Below are 21,049 nucleotides of genomic sequence, written 5' to 3'. Positions count from 1 at the left end.
CCTGAAATTTTGTCTCATATGAGGGTAGATGTATATTGACCATTTTCTAAAAAATAATCTTCCAAGGATGTTGTGAAGTAAAGTTATGAAACAATCAATGTGCCTAATATGGGCACTTTTATGACAACGAGTGTTTGTGTTGGAACTGGTCCTGAGTGGTTCTGGTTGGTCCATTTACCCTGAAATTGTGTCTCATATGAAGAGAGATGTATATTGACCTTTTTCTATAAAATAATCTTCCAGGGAGGTTCTGGGTGGATGTTAGGCAAGAATAAGTGCCCAAATTGGGGTAAATTGCGTCAAAAATAGTGGTTGTGTTGGAACTTGTCTTGGGTGGTTCTGGTTGGTCCATTTACCCTGAAATTGTGTCTCATATGAGGGTAGACGTATATTGACCATTTTGTATAAAATAATCTTCCAGGGTGGTCGTGAAGTAAAGTTATGCCACAATCAATGTACCTAATATGGGCACTTTTATGACAACGAGTGCTTGTATTGGAACTGGTCCTGAGCGGTTCTGGTTGGTCCATTTACCCGGGAAGTGTGTCTCATTTGTGGGTAGATGTATAATTCACAATTTTGTGTAAAATTGGTCTTCCAGGGAGGTTCTGGGGGGATGTTAGGCCAGAAATAGTGCCCAAATTGGGGTAAATTGCGTCAAAAACAGTGTTTGCATTTTAACTGGTCCTGGGTGGTTCTGGTTGGTCCATTTACCCTGAAATTTTGTCTCATATGAGGGTAGACGTATATTGACCATTTTGTATAAAATAATCTTCCAAGGATGTTGTGAAGTAAAGTTATGCCACAATCAATGTACCTAATATGGGCACTTTTATGACAACGAGTGCTTGTATTGGAACTGGTCCTGGGTGGTTCTGGTTGGTCCATTTACCCAGGAATTGTGTCTTATTTGTGGGTAGATGTATTATTGACAAATTTGTGTAAAATTAGTCTTCCAGGGAGGTTCTGGAGGGATGTTAGGCCAGAAATAGTGCCCAAATTGGGGTAAATTTCGTTAAAAATAGTGGTTGCATTGGAACTGGTCTTGGGTGGTTCTGGTTGGTCCATTTACCCTGAAATTTTGTCTCATATGAGGGTAGATGTATATTGACCATTTTGTATAAAATAATCTTCCAGGGATGCTGTGAAGTAAAGTTATGCCACAATCAATGTGCGTAATATGGGCACTTTTATGACAACGAGTGCTTGTGTTGGAACTGGTCCTGAGTGGTTCTGGTTGGTCCATTTACCCTGAAATTGTGTCTCATATGAGGGGAGATGTATATTGACCATTTTCTATAAAATAGTCTTCCAGGGAGGTTCTGTGTGGATGTTAGGCAAGAATAAGTGCCCAAATTGGGGTAAATTGCGTCAAAAATAGTGGTTGTCTTGGAACTGGTCTTGGGTGGTTCTGGTTGGTCCATTTACCCTGAAATTTTGTCTCATATGAGGGTAGACGTTTATTGACCATTTTGTATAAAATAATCTTCCAGGGTGGTCGTGAAGTAAAGTTATGCCACAATCAATGTACCTAATATGGGCACTTTTATGACAACGAGTGCTTGTATTGGAACTGGTCCTGAGCGGTTCTGGTTGGTCCATTTACCCGGGAATTGTGTCTCATTTGTGGGTAGATGTATAATTTACAATTTTGTGTAAAATTGGTCTTCCAGGGAGGTTCTGGGGGGATGTTAGGCCAGAAATAGTGCCCAAATTGGGGTAAATTGCGTAAAAATAGTGGTTGCATTGTAACTGGTCCTGGGTGGTTCTGGTTGGTCCATTTACCCTGAAATTGTGTCTCATATGAGGGGAGATGTATATTGACCATAATGTATAAAATAATCTTCCAGGGTGGTTGTGAAGTAAAGTTATGCCACAATCAATGTGCCTAATATGGGCACTTTTATGACAACGAGTGCTTGTGTTGGAACTGGTCCTGAGTGGTTCTGGTTGGTCCATTTACCCTGAAATTGTGTCTCATATGAGGGGAGATGTATATTGACCATTTTCTATAAAATAATCTTCCAGGGAGGTTCTGGGTGGATGTTAGGCAAGAATAAGTGCCCAAATTGGGGTAAATTGCGTCAAAAATAGTTGTTGTCTTGGAACTGGTCTTGGGTGGTTCTGTTTGGTCCATTTACCCTGAAATTTTGTCTCATATGAGGGTAAACGTATATTGACCATTTTTTTATAAAATAATCTTCCAAGGATGTTGTGACGTAAAGTTATGCCACAATCAATGTACCTAATATGGGCACTTTTATGACAACGAGTGCTTGTATTGGAACTGGTCCTGGGTGGTTCTGGTTGGTCCATTTATCCAGGAATTGTGTCTTATTTGTGGGTAGATGTATTATTGACAAATTTGTGTAAAATTAGTCTTCCAGGGAGGTTCTGGAGGGATGTTAGGCCAGAAATAGTTCCCAAATTGGGGTAAATTTCGTTAAAAATAGTGGTTGCATTGGAACTGGTCTTGGGTGGTTCTGGTTGGTCCATTTACCCTGAAATTTTGTCTCATATGAGGGTAGATGTATATTGACCATTTTGTATAAAATAATCTTCCAGGGATGCTGTGAAGTAAAGTTATGCCACAATCAATGTGCCTAATATGGGCACTTTTATGACAACGAGTGCTTGTGTTGGAACTGGTCCTGAGTGGTTCTGGTTGGTCCATTTACCCTGAAATTGTGTCTCATATGAGGGGAGATGTATATTGACCATTTTCTATAAAATAGTCTTCCAGGGAGGTTCTGGGTGGATTTTAGGCAAGAATAAGTGCCCAAATTGGGGTAAATTGCGTCAAAAATAGTGGTTGTCTTGGAACTGGTCTTGGGTGGTTCTGGTTGGTCCATTTACCCTGAAATTTTGTTTCACATGAGGGTAGACGTTTATTGACCATTTTGTATAAAATGATCTTCCAGGGTGGTCGTGAAGTAAAGTTATGCCACAATCAATGTACCTAATATGGGCACTTTTATGACAACGAGTGCTTGTATTGGAACTGGTCCTGAGCGGTTCTGGTTGGTCCATTTACCCGGGAATTGTGTCTCATTTGTGGGTAGATGTATAATTCACAATTTTGTGTAAAATTGGTCATCCAGGGAGGTTCTGGGGGGATGTTAGGCCAGAAATAGTGCCCAAATTGGGGTAAATTGCGTCAAAAATAGTGGTTGCATTGTAACTGGTCCTGGGTGGTTCTGGTTGGTCCATTTACCCTGAAATTGTGTCTCATATGAGGGGAGATGTATATTGACCATTTTGTATAAAATAATCTTCCAAGGATGTTGTGAAGTAAAGTTATGCCACAATCAATGTACCTAATATGGGCACTTTTATGACAACGAGTGCTTGTATTGGAACTGGTCCTGAGCGGTTCTGGTTGGTCCATTTACCCAGGAATGGTGTTTTATTTGTGGGTAGATGTATAATTCACCATTTGGTATAAAATTAGTCTTCCAGGGAGGTTCTGGGGGGATGTTAGGCAAGAAATAGTGCCCAAATTGGGGTAAATTGCGTCAAAAATAGTGGTTGTCTTGGAACTTGTCTTGGGTGGTTCTGGTTGGTCCATTTACCCTGAAATTTTGTCTCATATGAGGGTAGATGTATATTGACCATAATGTATAAAATAATCTTCCAGGGTGGTTGTGAAGTAACGTTATGCCACAATCAATGTGCCTAATATGGGCACTTTTATGACAACGAGTGCTTGTGTTGGAACTGGTCCTGAGCGGTTCTGGTTGGTCCATTTACCCTGAAATTGTGTCTCATATGAGGGGAGATGTATATTGACCATTTTCTATAAAATAATCTTCCAGGGAGGTTCTGGGTGGATGTTAGGCAAGAATAAGTGCCCAAATTGGGGTAAATTGCGTCAAAAATAGTGGTTGTCTTGGAACTGGTCCTGGGTGGTTCTGGTTGGTCCATTTACCCTGAAATTTTGTCTCATATGAGGGTAGATGTATATTGACCATTTTCTAAAAAATAATCTTCCAAGGATGTTGTGAAGTAAAGTTATGAAACAATCAATGTGCCTAATATGGGCACTTTTATGACAACGAGTGTTTGTGTTGGAACTGGTCCTGAGTGGTTCTGGTTGGTCCATTTACCCTGAAATTGTGTCTCATATGAAGAGAGATGTATATTGACCTTTTTCTATAAAATAATCTTCCAGGGAGGTTCTGGGTGGATGTTAGGCAAGAATAAGTGCCCAAATTGGGGTAAATTGCGTCAAAAATAGTGGTTGTGTTGGAACTTGTCTTGGGTGGTTCTGGTTGGTCCATTTACCCTGAAATTGTGTCTCATATGAGGGTAGACGTATATTGACCATTTTGTATAAAATAATCTTCCAGGGTGGTCGTGAAGTAAAGTTATGCCACAATCAATGTACCTAATATGGGCACTTTTATGACAACGAGTGCTTGTATTGGAACTGGTCCTGAGCGGTTCTGGTTGGTCCATTTACCCGGGAAGTGTGTCTCATTTGTGGGTAGATGTATAATTCACAATTTTGTGTAAAATTGGTCTTCCAGGGAGGTTCTGGGGGGATGTTAGGCCAGAAATAGTGCCCAAATTGGGGTAAATTGCGTCAAAAACAGTGTTTGCATTTTAACTGGTCCTGGGTGGTTCTGGTTGGTCCATTTACCCTGAAATTTTGTCTCATATGAGGGTAGACGTATATTGACCATTTTGTATAAAATAATCTTCCAAGGATGTTGTGAAGTAAAGTTATGCCACAATCAATGTACCTAATATGGGCACTTTTATGACAACGAGTGCTTGTATTGGAACTGGTCCTGGGTGGTTCTGGTTGGTCCATTTACCCAGGAATTGTGTCTTATTTGTGGGTAGATGTATTATTGACAAATTTGTGTAAAATTAGTCTTCCAGGGAGGTTCTGGAGGGATGTTAGGCCAGAAATAGTGCCCAAATTGGGGTAAATTTCGTTAAAAATAGTGGTTGCATTGGAACTGGTCTTGGGTGGTTCTGGTTGGTCCATTTACCCTGAAATTTGTCTCATATGAGGGTAGATGTATATTGACCATTTTGTATAAAATAATCTTCCAGGGATGCTGTGAAGTAAAGTTATGCCACAATCAATGTGCCTAATATGGGCACTTTTATGACAACGAGTGCTTGTGTTGGAACTGGTCCTGAGTGGTTCTGGTTGGTCCATTTACCCTGAAATTGTGTCTCATATGAGGGGAGATGTATATTGACCATTTTCTATAAAATAGTCTTCCAGGGAGGTTCTGGGTGGATTTTAGGCAAGAATAAGTTCCCAAATTGGGGTAAATTGCGTCAAAAATAGTGGTTGTCTTGGAACTGGTCTTGGGTGGTTCTGGTTGGTCCATTTACCCTGAAATTTTGTTTCATATGAGGGTAGACGTTTATTGACCATTTTGTATAAAATGATCTTCCAGGGTGGTCGTGAAGTAAAGTTATGCCACAATCAATGTACCTAATATGGGCACTTTTATGACAACGAGTGCTTGTATTGGAACTGGTCCTGAGCGGTTCTGGTTGGTCCATTTACCCAGGAATTGTGTCTCATTTGTGGGTAGATGTATAATTCACAATTTTGTGTAAAATTGGTCTTCCAGGGAGGTTCTGGGGGGATGTTAGGCCAGAAATAGTGCCCAAATTGGGGTAAATTGCGTCAAAAATAGTGGTTGCATTGTAACTGGTCCTGGGTGGTTCTGGTTGTTCCATTTACCCTGAAATTATGTCTCATATGAGGGGAGATGTATATTGACCATTCTGTATAAAATGATCTTCCAGGGTGGTTGTCAAGTAAAGTTATGCCACAATCAATGTGCCTAATATGGGCACTTTTATGACAACGAGTGCTTGTGTTGGAACTGGTCCTGAGTGGTTCTGGTTGGTCCATTTACCCTGAAATTCTGTCTCATATGAGGGGAGATGTATATTGACCATTTTCTATCAAATAATCTTCCAGGGAGGTTCTGGGTGGATGTTAGGCAAGAATAAGTGCCCAAATTGGGGTAAATTGTGTCAAAAATAGTGGTTGTCTTGGAACTTGTCTTCGGTGGTTCTGGTTGGTCCATTTACCCTGAAATTGTGTCTCATATGAGGGGAGATGTATATTGACCATAATGTATAAAATAATCTTCCAGGGTGGTTGTGAAGTAAAGTTATGCCACAATCAATGTGCCTAATATGGGCACTTTTATGACAACGAGTGCTTGTGTTGGAACTGGTCCTGAGTGGTTCTGGTTGGTCCATTTACCCTGAAATTGTGTCTCATATGAGGGGAGATGTATATTGACCATTTTCTATAAAATAATCTTCCAGGGAGGTTCTGGGTGGATGTTAGGCAAGAATAAGTGCCCAAATTGGGGTAAATTGCGTCAAAAATAGTGGTTGTCTTGGAACTGGTCTTGGGTGGTTCTGGTTGGTCCATTTACCCTGAAATTTTGTCTCATATGAGGGTAGACGTATATTGACCATTTTGTATAAAATAATCTTCCAGGCTGGTCGTGAAGTAAAGTTATGCCACAATCAAAGTACCTAATATGGGCACTTTTATGACAACGAGTTGCTTGTATTGGAACTGGTCCTGAGCGGTTCTGGTTGGTCCATTTACCCGGGAATTGTGTCTCATTTGTGGGTAGATGTATAATTCACAATTTTGTGTAAAATTGGTCTTCCAGGGAGGTTCTGGGGGGATGTTAGGCCAGAAATAGTGCCCAAATTGGGGTAAATTGCGTCAAAAATAGTGGTTGCATTTTAACTGGCCCTGGGTGGTTCTGGTTGGTCCATTTACCCTGAAATTTTGTTTCATATGAGGGTAGATGTATATTGACCATTTTGTATAAAATAATCTTCCAGGGATGCTGTGAAGTAAAGTTATGCCACAATCAATGTGCCTAATATGGGCACTTTTATGACAACGAGTGCTTGTGTTGGAACTGGTCCTGAGTGGTTCTGGTTGGTCCATTTACCCTGAAATTGTGTCTCATATGAGGGGAGATGTATATTGACCATTTTCTATAAAATAGTCTTCCAGGGAGGTTCTGGGTGGATGTTAGGCAAGAATAAGTGCCCAAATTGGGGTAAATTGCGTCAAAAATAGTGGTTGTCTTGGAACTGGTCTTGGGTGGTTCTGGTTGGTCCATTTACCCTGAAATTTTGTTTCATATGAGGGTAGACGTTTATTGACCATTTTGTATAAAATGATCTTCCAGGGTGGTCGTGAAGTAAAGTTATGCCACAATCAATGTACCTAATATGGGCACTTTTATGACAACGAGTGCTTGTATTGGAACTGGTCCTGAGCGGTTCTGGTTGGTCCATTTACCCGGGAATTGTGTCTCATTTGTGGGTAGATGTATAATTCACAATTTTGTGTAAAATTGGTCTTCCAGGGAGGTTCTGGGGGGATGTTAGGCCAGAAATAGTGCCCAAATTGGGGTAAATTGCGTCAAAAATAGTGGTTGCATTGTAACTGGCCCTGGGTGGTTCTGGTTGGTCCATTTACCCTGAAATTGTGTCTCATATGAGGGGAGATGTATATTGACCATAATGTATAAAATAATCTTCCAGGGTGGTTGTGAAGTAAAGTTATGCCACAATCAATGTGCCTAATATGGGCACTTTTATGACGAGTGCTTGTGTTGGAACTGGTCCTGAGTGGTTCTGGTTGGTCCATTTACCCTGAAATTGTGTCTCATATGAGGGGAGATGTATATTGACCATTTTCTATCAAATAATCTTCCAGGGAGGTTCTGGGTGGATGTTAGGCAAGAATAAGTGCCCAAATTGGGGTAAATTGTGTCAAAAATAGTGGTTGTCTTGGAACTTGTCTTGGGTGGTTCTGGTTGGTCCATTTACCCTGAAATTGTGTCTCATATGAGGGGAGATGTATATTGACCATAATGTATAAAATAATCTTCCAGGGTGGTTGTGAAGTAAAGTTATGCCACAATCAATGTGCCTAATATGGGCACTTTTATGACAACGAGTGCTTGTGTTGGAACTGGTCCTGAGTGGTTCTGGTTGGTCCATTTACCCTGAAATTGTGTCTCATATGAGGGGAGATGTATATTGACCATTTTCTATAAAATAATCTTCCAAGGAGGTTCTGGGTGGATGTTAGGCAAGAATAAGTGCCCAAATTGGGGTAAATTGCGTCAAAAATAGTGGTTGTCTTGGAACTGGTCTTGGGTGGTTCTGGTTGGTCCATTTACCCTGAAATTTTGTCTCATATGAGGGTAGACGTATATTGACCATTTTGTATAAAATAATCTTCCAGGGTGGTCGTGAAGTAAAGTTATGCCACAATCAAAGTACCTAATATGGGCACTTTTATGACAACGAGTTGCTTGTATTGGAACTGGTCCTGAGCGGTTCTGGTTGGTCCATTTACCCGGGAATTGTGTCTCATTTGTGGGTAGATGTATAATTCACAATTTTGTGTAAAATTGGTCTTCCAGGGAGGTTCTGGGGGGATGTTAGGCCAGAAATAGTGCCCAATTTGGGGTAAATTGCGTCAAAAATAGTGGTTGCATTTTAACTGGCCCTGGGTGGTTCTGGTTGGTCCATTTACCCTGAAATTTTGTTTCATATGAGGGTAGATGTATATTGACCATTTTCTATAAAATAATCTTCCAGGGATGCTGTGAAGTAAAGTTATGCCACAATCAATGTGCCTAATATGGGCACTTTTATGACAACGAGTGCTTGTGTTGGAACTGGTCCTGAGTGGTTCTGGTTGGTCCATTTACCCTGAAATTGTGTCTCATATGAGGGGAGATGTATATTGACCATTTTCTATAAAATAGTCTTCCAGGGAGGTTCTGGGTGGATGTTAGGCAAGAATAAGTGCCCAAATTGGGGTAAATTGCGTCAAAAATAGTGGTTGTCTTGGAACTGGTCTTGGGTGGTTCTGGTTGGTCCATTTACCCTGAAATTTTGTTTCATATGAGGGTAGACGTTTATTGACCATTTTGTATAAAATGATCTTCCAGGGTGGTCGTGAAGTAAAGTTATGCCACAATCAATGTACCTAATATGGGCACTTTTATGACAACGAGTGCTTGTATTGGAACTGGTCCTGAGCGGTTCTGGTTGGTCCATTTACCCGGGAATTGTGTCTCATTTGTGGGTAGATGTATAATTCACAATTTTGTGTAAAATTGGTCTTCCAGGGAGGTTCTGGGGGGATGTTAGGCCAGAAATAGTGCCCAAATTGGGGTAAATTGCGTCAAAAATAGTGGTTGCATTGTAACTGGCCCTGGGTGGTTCTGGTTGGTCCATTTACCCTGAAATTGTGTCTCATATGAGGGGAGATGTATATTGACCATAATGTATAAAATAATCTTCCAGGGTGGTTGTGAAGTAAAGTTATGCCACAATCAATGTGCCTAATATGGGCACTTTTATGACAACGAGTGCTTGTGTTGGAACTGGTCCTGAGTGGTTCTGGTTGGTCCATTTACCCTGAAATTGTGTCTCATATGAGGGGAGATGTATATTGACCATTTTCTATCAAATAATCTTCCAGGGAGGTTCTGGGTGGATGTTAGGCAAGAATAAGTGCCCAAATTGGGGTAAATTGTGTCAAAAATAGTGGTTGTCTTGGAACTTGTCTTGGGTGGTTCTGGTTGGTCCATTTACCCTGAAATTGTGTCTCATATGAGGGGAGATGTATATTGACCATAATGTATAAAATAATCTTCCAGGGTGGTTGTGAAGTAAAGTTATGCCACAATCAATGTGCCTAATATGGGCACTTTTATGACAACGAGTGCTTGTGTTGGAACTGGTCCTGAGTGGTTCTGGTTGGTCCATTTACCCTGAAATTGTGTCTCATATGAGGGGAGATGTATATTGACCATTTTCTATAAAATAATCTTCCAGGGAGGTTCTGGGTGGATGTTAGGCAAGAATAAGTGCCCAAATTGGGGTAAATTGCGTCAAAAATAGTGGTTGTCTTGGAACTGGTCTTGGGTGGTTCTGGTTGGTCCATTTACCCTGAAATTTTGTCTCATATGAGGGTAGACGTATATTGACCATTTTGTATAAAATAATCTTCCAGGGTGGTCGTGAAGTAAAGTTATGCCACAATCAAAGTACCTAATATGGGCACTTTTATGACAACGAGTTGCTTGTATTGGAACTGGTCCTGAGCGGTTCTGGTTGGTCCATTTACCCGGGAATTGTGTCTCATTTGTGGGTAGATGTATAATTCACAATTTTGTGTAAAATTGGTCTTCCAGGGAGGTTCTGGGGGGATGTTAGGCCAGAAATAGTGCCCAATTTGGGGTAAATTGCGTCAAAAATAGTGGTTGCATTTTAACTGGCCCTGGGTGGTTCTGGTTGGTCCATTTACCCTGAAATTTTGTTTCATATGAGGGTAGATGTATATTGACCATTTTGTATAAAATAATCTTCCAGGGATGCTGTGAAGTAAAGTTATGCCACAATCAATGTGCCTAATATGGGCACTTTTATGACAACGAGTGCTTGTGTTGGAACTGGTCCTGAGTGGTTCTGGTTGGTCCATTTACCCTGAAATTGTGTCTCATATGAGGGGAGATGTATATTGACCATTTTCTATAAAATAGTCTTCCAGGGAGGTTCTGGGTGGATGTTAGGCAAGAATAAGTGCCCAAATTGGGGTAAATTGCGTCAAAAATAGTGGTTGTCTTGGAACTGGTCTTGGGTGGTTCTGGTTGGTCCATTTACCCTGAAATTTTGTTTCATATGAGGGTAGACGTTTATTGACCATTTTGTATAAAATGATCTTCCAGGGTGGTCGTGAAGTAAAGTTATGCCACAATCAATGTACCTAATATGGGCACTTTTATGACAACGAGTGCTTGTATTGGAACTGGTCCTGAGCGGTTCTGGTTGGTCCATTTACCCGGGAATTGTGTCTCATTTGTGGGTAGATGTATAATTCACAATTTTGTGTAAAATTGGTCTTCCAGGGAGGTTCTGGGGGGATGTTAGGCCAGAAATAGTGCCCAAATTGGGGTAAATTGCGTCAAAAATAGTGGTTGCATTGTAACTGGCCCTGGGTGGTTCTGGTTGGTCCATTTACCCTGAAATTGTGTCTCATATGAGGGGAGATGTATATTGACCATAATGTATAAAATAATCTTCCAGGGTGGTTGTGAAGTAAAGTTATGCCACAATCAATGTGCCTAATATGGGCACTTTTATGACAACGAGTGCTTGTGTTGGAACTGGTCCTGAGTGGTTCTGGTTGGTCCATTTACCCTGAAATTGTGTCTCATATGAGGGGAGATGTATATTGACCATTTTCTATCAAATAATCTTCCAGGGAGGTTCTGGGTGGATGTTAGGCAAGAATAAGTGCCCAAATTGGGGTAAATTGTGTCAAAAATAGTGGTTGTCTTGGAACTTGTCTTGGGTGGTTCTGGTTGGTCCATTTACCCTGAAATTGTGTCTCATATGAGGGGAGATGTATATTGACCATAATGTATAAAATAATCTTCCAGGGTGGTTGTGAAGTAAAGTTATGCCACAATCAATGTGCCTAATATGGGCACTTTTATGACAACGAGTGCTTGTGTTGGAACTGGTCCTGAGTGGTTCTGGTTGGTCCATTTACCCTGAAATTGTGTCTCATATGAGGGGAGATGTATATTGACCATTTTCTATAAAATAATCTTCCAGGGAGGTTCTGGGTGGATGTTAGGCAAGAATAAGTGCCCAAATTGGGGTAAATTGCGTCAAAAATAGTGGTTGTCTTGGAACTGGTCTTGGGTGGTTCTGGTTGGTCCATTTACCCTGAAATTTTGTCTCATATGAGGGTAGACGTATATTGACCATTTTTTATAAAATAATCTTCCAAGGATGTTGTGAAGTAAAGTTATGCCACAATCAATGTACCTAATATGGGCACTTTTATGACAACGAGTGCTTGTATTGGAACTGGTCCTATGTGGTTCTGGTTGGTCCATTTACACAGGAATTGTGTCTTATTTGTGGGTAGATGTATTATTGACAAATTTCTGTAAAATTAGTCTTCCAGGGAGGTTCTGGAGGGATGTTAGGCCAGAAATAGTGCCCGAATTGGGGTAAATTTCGTTAAAAATAGTGGTTGCATTGGAACTGGTCTTGGGTGGTTCTGGTTGGTCCATTTACCCTGAAATTTTGTCTCATATGAGGGTAGATGTATATTGACCATTTTGTATATAATAATCTTCCAGGGATGCTGTGAAGTAAAGTTATGCCACAATCAATGTGCCTAATATGGGCACTTTTATGACAACGAGTGCTTGTGTTGGAACTGGTCCTGAGTGGTTCTGGTTGGTCCATTTACCCTGAAATTGTGTCTCATATGAAGGGAGATGTATATTGACCATTTTCTATAAAATAGTCTTCCAGGGAGGTTCTGGGTGGATGTTAGGCAAGAATAAGTGCCCAAATTGGGGTAAATTGCGTCAAAAATAGTGGTTGTCTTGGAACTGGTCTTGGGTGGTTCTGGTTGGTCCATTTACCCTGAAATTTTGTTTCATATGAGGGTAGACGTTTATTGACCATTTTGTATAAAATGATCTTCCAGGGTGGTCGTGAAGTAAAGTTATGCCACAATCAATGTACCTAATATGGGCACTTTTATGACAACGAGTGCTTGTATTGGAACTGGTCCTGAGCGGTTCTGGTTGGTCCATTTACCCGGGAATTGTGTCTCATTTGTGGGTAGATGTATAATTCACAATTTTGTGTAAAATTGGTCATCCAGGGAGGTTCTGGGGGGATGTTAGGCCAGAAATAGTGCCCAAATTGGGGTAAATTGCGTCAAAAATAGTGGTTGCATTGTAACTGGTCCTGGGTGGTTCTGGTTGGTCCATTTACCCTGAAATTGTGTCTCCTATGAGGGGAGATGTATATTGACCATTTTGTATAAAATAATCTTCCAAGGATGTTGTGAAGTAAAGTTATGCCACAATCAATGTACCTAATATGGGCACTTTTATGACAACGAGTGCTTGTATTGGAACTGGTCCTGAGCGGATCTGGTTGGTCCATTTACCCAGGAATGGTGTTTTATTTGTGGGTAGATGTATAATTCACCATTTGGTATAAAATTAGTCTTCCAGGGAGGTTCTGGAGGGATGTTAGGCCAGAAATAGTGCCCAAATTGGGGTAAATTTCGTTAAAAATAGTGGTTGCATTGGAACTGGTCTTGGGTGGTTCTGGTTGGTCCATTTACCCTGAAATTTTGTCTCATATGAGGGTAGATGTATATTGACCATTTTGTATAAAATAATCTTCCAGGGATGCTGTGAAGTAAAGTTATGCCACAATCAATGTGCCTAATATGGGCACTTTTATGACAACGAGTGCTTGTGTTGGAACTGGTCCTGAGTGGTTCTGGTTGGTCCATTTACCCTGAAATTGTGTCTCATATGAGGGGAGATGTATATTGACCATTTTCTATAAAATAATCTTCCAGGGAGGTTCTGGGTGGATGTTAGGCAAGAATAAGTGCCCAAATTGGGGTAAATTGCGTCAAAAATAGTGGTTGCATTGGAACTGGTCTTGGGTGGTTCTGGTTGGTCCATTTACCCTGAAATTTTGTCTCATATGAGGGTATATGTATATTGACCATTTTGTATAAAATAATCTTCCAGGGATGCTGTGAAGTAAAGTTATGCCACAATCAATGTGCCTAATATGGGCACTTTTATGACAACGAGTGCTTGTGTTGGAACTGGTCCTGAGTGGTTCTGGTTGGTCCATTTACCCTGAAATTGTGTCTCATATGAAGGGAGATGTATATTGACCATTTTCTATAAAATAGTCTTCCAGGGAGGTTCTGGGTGGATGTTAGGCAAGAATAAGTGCCCAAATTGGGGTAAATTGCGTCAAAAATAGTGGTTGTCTTGGAACTGGTCTTGGGTGGTTCTGGTTGGTCCATTTACCCTGAAATTTTGTTTCATATGAGGGTAGACGTTTATTGACCATTTTGTATAAAATGATCTTCCAGGGTGGTCGTGAAGTAAAGTTATGCCACAATCAATGTACCTAATATGGGCACTTTTATGACAACGAGTGCTTGTATTGGAACTGGTCCTGAGCGGTTCTGGTTGGTCCATTTACCCGGGAATTGTGTCTCATTTGTGGGTAGATGTATAATTCACAATTTTGTGTAAAATTGGTCTTCCAGGGAGGTTCTGGGGGGATGTTAGGCCAGAAATAGTGCCCAAATTGGGGTAAATTGCGTCAAAAATAGTGGTTGCATTGTAACTGGTCCTGGGTGGTTCTGGTTGGTCCATTTACCCTGAAATTGTGTCTCATATGAGGGGAGATGTATATTGACCATAATGTATAAAATAATCTTCCAGGGTGGTTGTGAAGTAAAGTTATGCCACAATCAATGTGCCTAATATGGGCACTTTTATGACAACGAGTGCTTGTGTTGGAACTGGTCCTGAGTGGTTCTGGTTGGTCCATTTACCCTGAAATTGTGTCTCATATGAGGGGAGATGTATATTGACCATTTTCTATAAAATAATCTTCCAGGGAGGTTCTGGGTGGATGTTAGGCAAGAATAAGTGCCCAAATTGGGGTAAATTGCGTCAAAAATAGTGGTTGTCTTGGAACTGGTCTTGGGTGGTTCTGGTTGGTCCATTTACCCTGAAATTTTGTCTCATATGAGGGTAGACGTATATTGACCATTTTTTATAAAATAATCTTCCAAGGATGTTGTGAAGTAAAGTTATGCCACAATCAATGTACCTAATATGGGCACTTTTATGACAACGAGTGCTTGTATTGGAACTGGTCCTGTGTGGTTCTGGTTGGTCCATTTACCCAGGAATTGTGTCTTATTTGTGGGTAGATGTATTATTGACAAATTTCTGTAAAATTAGTCTTCCAGGGAGGTTCTGGAGGGATGTTAGGCCAGAAATAGTGCCCAAATTGGGGTAAATTTCATTAAAAATAGTGGTTGCATTGGAACTGGTCTTGGGTGGTTCTGGTTGGTCCATTTACCCTGAAATTTTGTCTCATATGAGGGTAGATGTATATTGACCATTTTGTATATAATAATCTTCCAGGGATGCTGTGAAGTAAAGTTATGCCACAATCAATGTGCCTAATATGGGCACTTTTATGACAACGAGTGCTTGTGTTGGAACTGGTCCTGAGTGGTTCTGGTTGGTCCATTTACCCTGAAATTGTGTCTCATATGAAGGGAGATGTATATTGACCATTTTCTATAAAATAGTCTTCCAGGGAGGTTCTGGGTGGATGTTAGGCAAGAATAAGTGCCCAAATTGGGGTAAATTGCGTCAAAAATAGTGGTTGTCTTGGAACTGGTCTTGGGTGGTTCTGGTTGGTCCATTTACCCTGAAATTTTGTTTCATATGAGGGTAGACGTTTATTGACCATTTTGTATAAAATGATCTTCCAGGGTGGTCGTGAAGTAAAGTTATGCCACAATCAATGTACCTAATATGGGCACTTTTATGACAACGAGTGCTTGTATTGGAACTGGTCCTGAGCGGTTCTGGTTGGTCCATTTACCCGGGAATTGTGTCTCATTTGTGGGTAGATGTATAATTCACAATTTTGTGTAAAATTGGTCATCCAGGGAGGTTCTGGGGGGATGTTAGGCCAGAAATAGTGCCCAAATTGGGGTAAATTGCGTCAAAAATAGTGGTTGCATTGTAACTGGTCCTGGGTGGTTCTGGTTGGTCCATTTACCCTGAAATTGTGTCTCATATGAGGGGAGATGTATATTGACCATTTTGTATAAAATAATCTTCCAAGGATGTTGTGAAGTAAAGTTATGCCACAATCAATGTACCTAATATGGGCACTTTTATGACAACGAGTGCTTGTATTGGAACTGGTCCTGAGCGGTTCTGGTTGGTCCATTTACCCAGGAATGGTGTTTTATTTGTGGGTAGATGTATAATTCACCATTTGGTATAAAATTAGTCTTCCAGGGAGGTTCTGGGGGGATGTTAGGCAAGAAATAGTGCCCAAATTGGGGTAAATTGCGTCAAAAATAGTGGTTGTCTTGGAACTTGTCTTGGGTGGTTCTGGTTGGTCCATTTACCCTGAAATTTTGTCTCATATGAGGGTAGACGTATATTGACCATTTTGTATAAAATAATCTTCCAGGGTGGTTGTGAAGTAAAGTTATGCCACAATCAATGTGCCTAATATGGGCACTTTTATGACAACGAGTGCTTGTGTTGGAACTGGTCCTGAGTGGTTCTGGTTGGTCCATTTACCCTGAAATTGTGTCTCATATGAGGGGAGATGTATATTGACCATTTTCTATAAAATAATCTTCCAGGGAGGTTCTGGGTGGATGTTAGGCAAGAATAAGTGCCCAAATTGGGGTAAATTGCATCAAAAATAGTGGTTGTCTTGGAACTGGTCTTGGGTGGTTCTGGTTGGTCCATTTACCCTGAAATTTTGTCTCATATGAGGGTAGACGTATATTGACCATTTTTTATAAAATAATCTTCCAAGGATGTTGTGAAGTAAAGTTATGCCACAATCAATGTACCTAATATGGGCACTTTTATGACAACGAGTGCTTGTATTGGAACTGGTCCTGTGTGGTTCTGGTTGGTCCATTTACCCAGGAATTGTGTCTTATTTGTGGGTAGATGTATTATTGACAAATTTCTGTAAAATTAGTCTTCCAGGGAGGTTCTGGAGGGATGTTAGGCCAGAAATAGTGCCCAAATTGGGGTAAATTTCGTTAAAAATAGTGGTTGCATTGGAACTGGTCTTGGGTGGTTCTGGTTGGTCCATTTACCCTGAAATTTTGTCTCATATGAGGGTAGATGTATATTGACCATTTTGTATATAATAATCTTCCAGGGATGCTGTGAAGTAAAGTTATGCCACAATCAATGTGCCTAATATGGGCACTTTTATGACAACGAGTGCTTGTGTTGGAACTGGTCCTGAGTGGTTCTGGTTGGTCCATTTACCCTGAAATTGTGTCTCATATGAAGGGAGATGTATATTGACCATTTTCTATAAAATAGTCTTCCAGGGAGGTTCTGGGTGGATGTTAGGCAAGAATAAGTGCCCAAATTGGGGTAAATTGCGTCAAAAATAGTGGTTGTCTTGGAACTGGTCTTGGGTGGTTCTGGTTGGTCCATTTACCCTGAAATTTTGTTTCATATGAGGGTAGACGTTTATTGACCATTTTGTATAAAATGATCTTCCAGGGTGGTCGTGAAGTAAAGTTATGCCACAATCAATGTACCTAATATGGGCACTTTTATGACAACGAGTGCTTGTATTGGAACTGGTCCTGAGCGGTTCTGGTTGGTCCATTTACCCGGGAATTGTGTCTCATTTGTGGGTAGATGTATAATTCACAATTTTGTGTAAAATTGGTCTTCCAGGGAGGTTCTGGGGGGATGTTAGGCCAGAAATAGTGCCCAAATTGGGGTAAATTGCGTCAAAAATAGTGGTTGCATTGTAACTGGCCCTGGGTGGTTCTGGTTGGTCCATTTACCCTGAAATTGTGTCTCATATGAGGGGAGATGTATATTGACCATAATGTATAAAATAATCTTCCAGGGTGGTTGTGAAGTAAAGTTATGCCACAATCAATGTGCCTAATATGGGCACTTTTATGACAACGAGTGCTTGTGTTGGAACTGGTCCTGAGTGGTTCTGGTTGGTCCATTTACCCTGAAATTGTGTCTCATATGAGGGGAGATGTATATTGACCATTTTCTATCAAATAATCTTCCAGGGAGGTTCTGGGTGGATGTTAGGCAAGAATAAGTGCCCAAATTGGGGTAAATTGTGTCAAAAATAGTGGTTGTCTTGGAACTTGTCTTGGGTGGTTCTGGTTGGTCCATTTACCCTGAAATTGTGTCTCATATGAGGGGAGATGTATATTGACCATAATGTATAAAATAATCTTCCAGGGTGGTTGTGAAGTAAAGTTATGCCACAATCAATGTGCCTAATATGGGCACTTTTATGACAACGAGTGCTTGTGTTGGAACTGGTCCTGAGTGGTTCTGGTTGGTCCATTTACCCTGAAATTGTGTCTCATATGAGGGGAGATGTATATTGACCATTTTCTATAAAATAATCTTCCAGGGAGGTTCTGGGTGGATGTTAGGCAAGAATAAGTGCCCAAATTGGGGTAAATTGCGTCAAAAATAGTGGTTGTCTTGGAACTGGTCTTGGGTGGTTCTGGTTGGTCCATTTACCCTGAAATTTTGTCTCATATGAGGGTAGACGTATATTGACCATTTTGTATAAAATAATCTTCCAGGGTGGTCGTGAAGTAAAGTTATGCCACAATCAAAGTACCTAATATGGGCACTTTTATGACAACGAGTTGCTTGTATTGGAACTGGTCCTGAGCGGTTCTGGTTGGTCCATTTACCCGGGAATTGTGTCTCATTTGTGGGTAGATGTATAATTCACAATTTTGTGTAAAATTGGTCTTCCAGGGAGGTTCTGGGGGGATGTTAGGCCAGAAATAGTGCCCAATTTGGGGTAAATTGCGTCAAAAATAGTGGTTGCATTTTAACTGGCCCTGGGTGGTTCTGGTTGGTCCATTTACCCTGAAATTTTGTTTCATATGAGGGTAGATGTATATTGACCATTTTGTATAAAATAATCTTCCAGGGATGCTGTGAAGTAAAGTTATGCCACAATCAATGTGCCTAATATGGGCACTTTTATGACAACGAGTGCTTGTGTTGGAACTGGTCCTGAGTGGTTCTGGTTGGTCCATTTACCCTGAAATTGTGTCTCATATGAGGGGAGATGTATATTGACCATTTTCTATAAAATAGTCTTCCAGGGAGGTTCTGGGTGGATGTTAGGCAAGAATAAGTGCCCAAATTGGGGTAAATTGCGTCAAAAATAGTGGTTGTCTTGGAACTGGTCTTGGGTGGTTCTGGTTGGTCCATTTACCCTGAAATTTTGTTTCATATGAGGGTAGACGTTTATTGACCATTTTGTATAAAATGATCTTCCAGGGTGGTCGTGAAGTAAAGTTATGCCACAATCAATGTACCTAATATGGGCACTTTTATGACAACGAGTGCTTGTATTGGAACTGGTCCTGAGCGGTTCTGGTTGGTCCATTTACCCGGGAATTGTGTCTCATTTGTGGGTAGATGTATAATTCACAATTTTGTGTAAAATTGGTCTTCCAGGGAGGTTCTGGGGGGATGTTAGGCCAGAAATAGTGCCCAAATTGGGGTAAATTGCGTCAAAAATAGTGGTTGCATTGTAACTGGCCCTGGGTGGTTCTGGTTGGTCCATTTACCCTGAAATTGTGTCTCATATGAGGGGAGATGTATATTGACCATAATGTATAAAATAATCTTCCAGGGTGGTTGTGAAGTAAAGTTATGCCACAATCAATGTGCCTAATATGGGCACTTTTATGACAACGAGTGCTTGTGTTGGAACTGGTCCTGAGTGGTTCTGGTTGGTCCATTTACCCTGAAATTGTGTCTCATATGAGGGGAGATGTATATTGACCATTTTCTATCAAATAATCTTCCAGGGAGGTTCTGGGTGGATGTTAGGCAAGAATAAGTGCCCAAATTGGGGTAAATTGTGTCAAAAATAGTGGTTGTCTTGGAACTTGTCTTGGGTGGTTCTGGTTGGTCCATTTACCCTGAAATTGTGTCTCATATGAGGGGAGATGTATATTGACCATAATGTATAAAATAATCTTCCAGGGTGGTTGTGAAGTAAAGTTATGCCACAATCAATGTGCCTAATATGGGCACTTTTATGACAACGAGTGCTTGTGTTGGAACTGGTCCTGAGTGGTTCTGGTTGGTCCATTTACCCTGAAATTGTGTCTCATATGAGGGGAGATGTATATTGACCATTTTCTATAAAATAATCTTCCAGGGAGGTTCTGGGTGGATGTTAGGCAAGAATAAGTGCCCAAATTGGGGTAAATTGCGTCAAAAATAGTGGTTGTCTTGGAACTGGTCTTGGGTGGTTCTGGTTGGTCCATTTACCCTGAAATTTTGTCTCATATGAGGGTAGACGTATATTGACCATTTTTTATAAAATAATCTTCCAAGGATGTTGTGAAGTAAAGTTATGCCACAATCAATGTACCTAATATGGGCACTTTTATGACAACGAGTGCTTGTATTGGAACTGGTCCTATGTGGTTCTGGTTGGTCCATTTACACAGGAATTGTGTCTTATTTGTGGGTAGATGTATTATTGACAAATTTCTGTAAAATTAGTCTTCCAGGGAGGTTCTGGAGGGATGTTAGGCCAGAAATAGTGCCCGAATTGGGGTAAATTTCGTTAAAAATAGTGGTTGCATTGGAACTGGTCTTGGGTGGTTCTGGTTGGTCCATTTACCCTGAAATTTTGTCTCATATGAGGGTAGATGTATATTGACCATTTTGTATATAATAATCTTCCAGGGATGCTGTGAAGTAAAGTTATGCCACAATCAATGTGCCTAATATGGGCACTTTTATGACAACGAGTGCTTGTGTTGGAACTGGTCCTGAGTGGTTCTGGTTGGTCCATTTACCCTGAAATTGTGTCTCATATGAAGGGAGATGTATATTGACCATTTTCTATAAAATAGTCTTCCAGGGAGGTTCTGGGTGGATGTTAGGCAAGAATAAGTGCCCAAATTGGGGTAAATTGCGTCAAAAATAGTGGTTGTCTTGGAACTGGTCTTGGGTGGTTCTGGTTGGTCCATTTACCCTGAAATTTTGTTTCATATGAGGGTAGACGTTTATTGACCATTTTGTATAAAATGATCTTCCAGGGTGGTCGTGAAGTAAAGTTATGCCACAATCAATGTACCTAATATGGGCACTTTTATGACAACGAGTGCTTGTATTGGAACTGGTCCTGAGCGGTTCTGGTTGGTCCATTTACCCGGGAATTGTGTCTCATTTGTGGGTAGATGTATAATTCACAATTTTGTGTAAAATTGGTCATCCAGGGAGGTTCTGGGGGGATGTTAGGCCAGAAATAGTGCCCAAATTGGGGTAAATTGCGTCAAAAATAGTGGTTGCATTGTAACTGGTCCTGGGTGGTTCTGGTT

The sequence above is a fragment of the Stigmatopora argus genome, chromosome 6 (assembly GCF_051989625.1).
Source record: "Stigmatopora argus isolate UIUO_Sarg chromosome 6, RoL_Sarg_1.0, whole genome shotgun sequence".
Taxonomy (NCBI): domain Eukaryota; kingdom Metazoa; phylum Chordata; class Actinopteri; order Syngnathiformes; family Syngnathidae; genus Stigmatopora; species Stigmatopora argus.
This window is presented reverse-complemented; position numbering follows the sequence as displayed.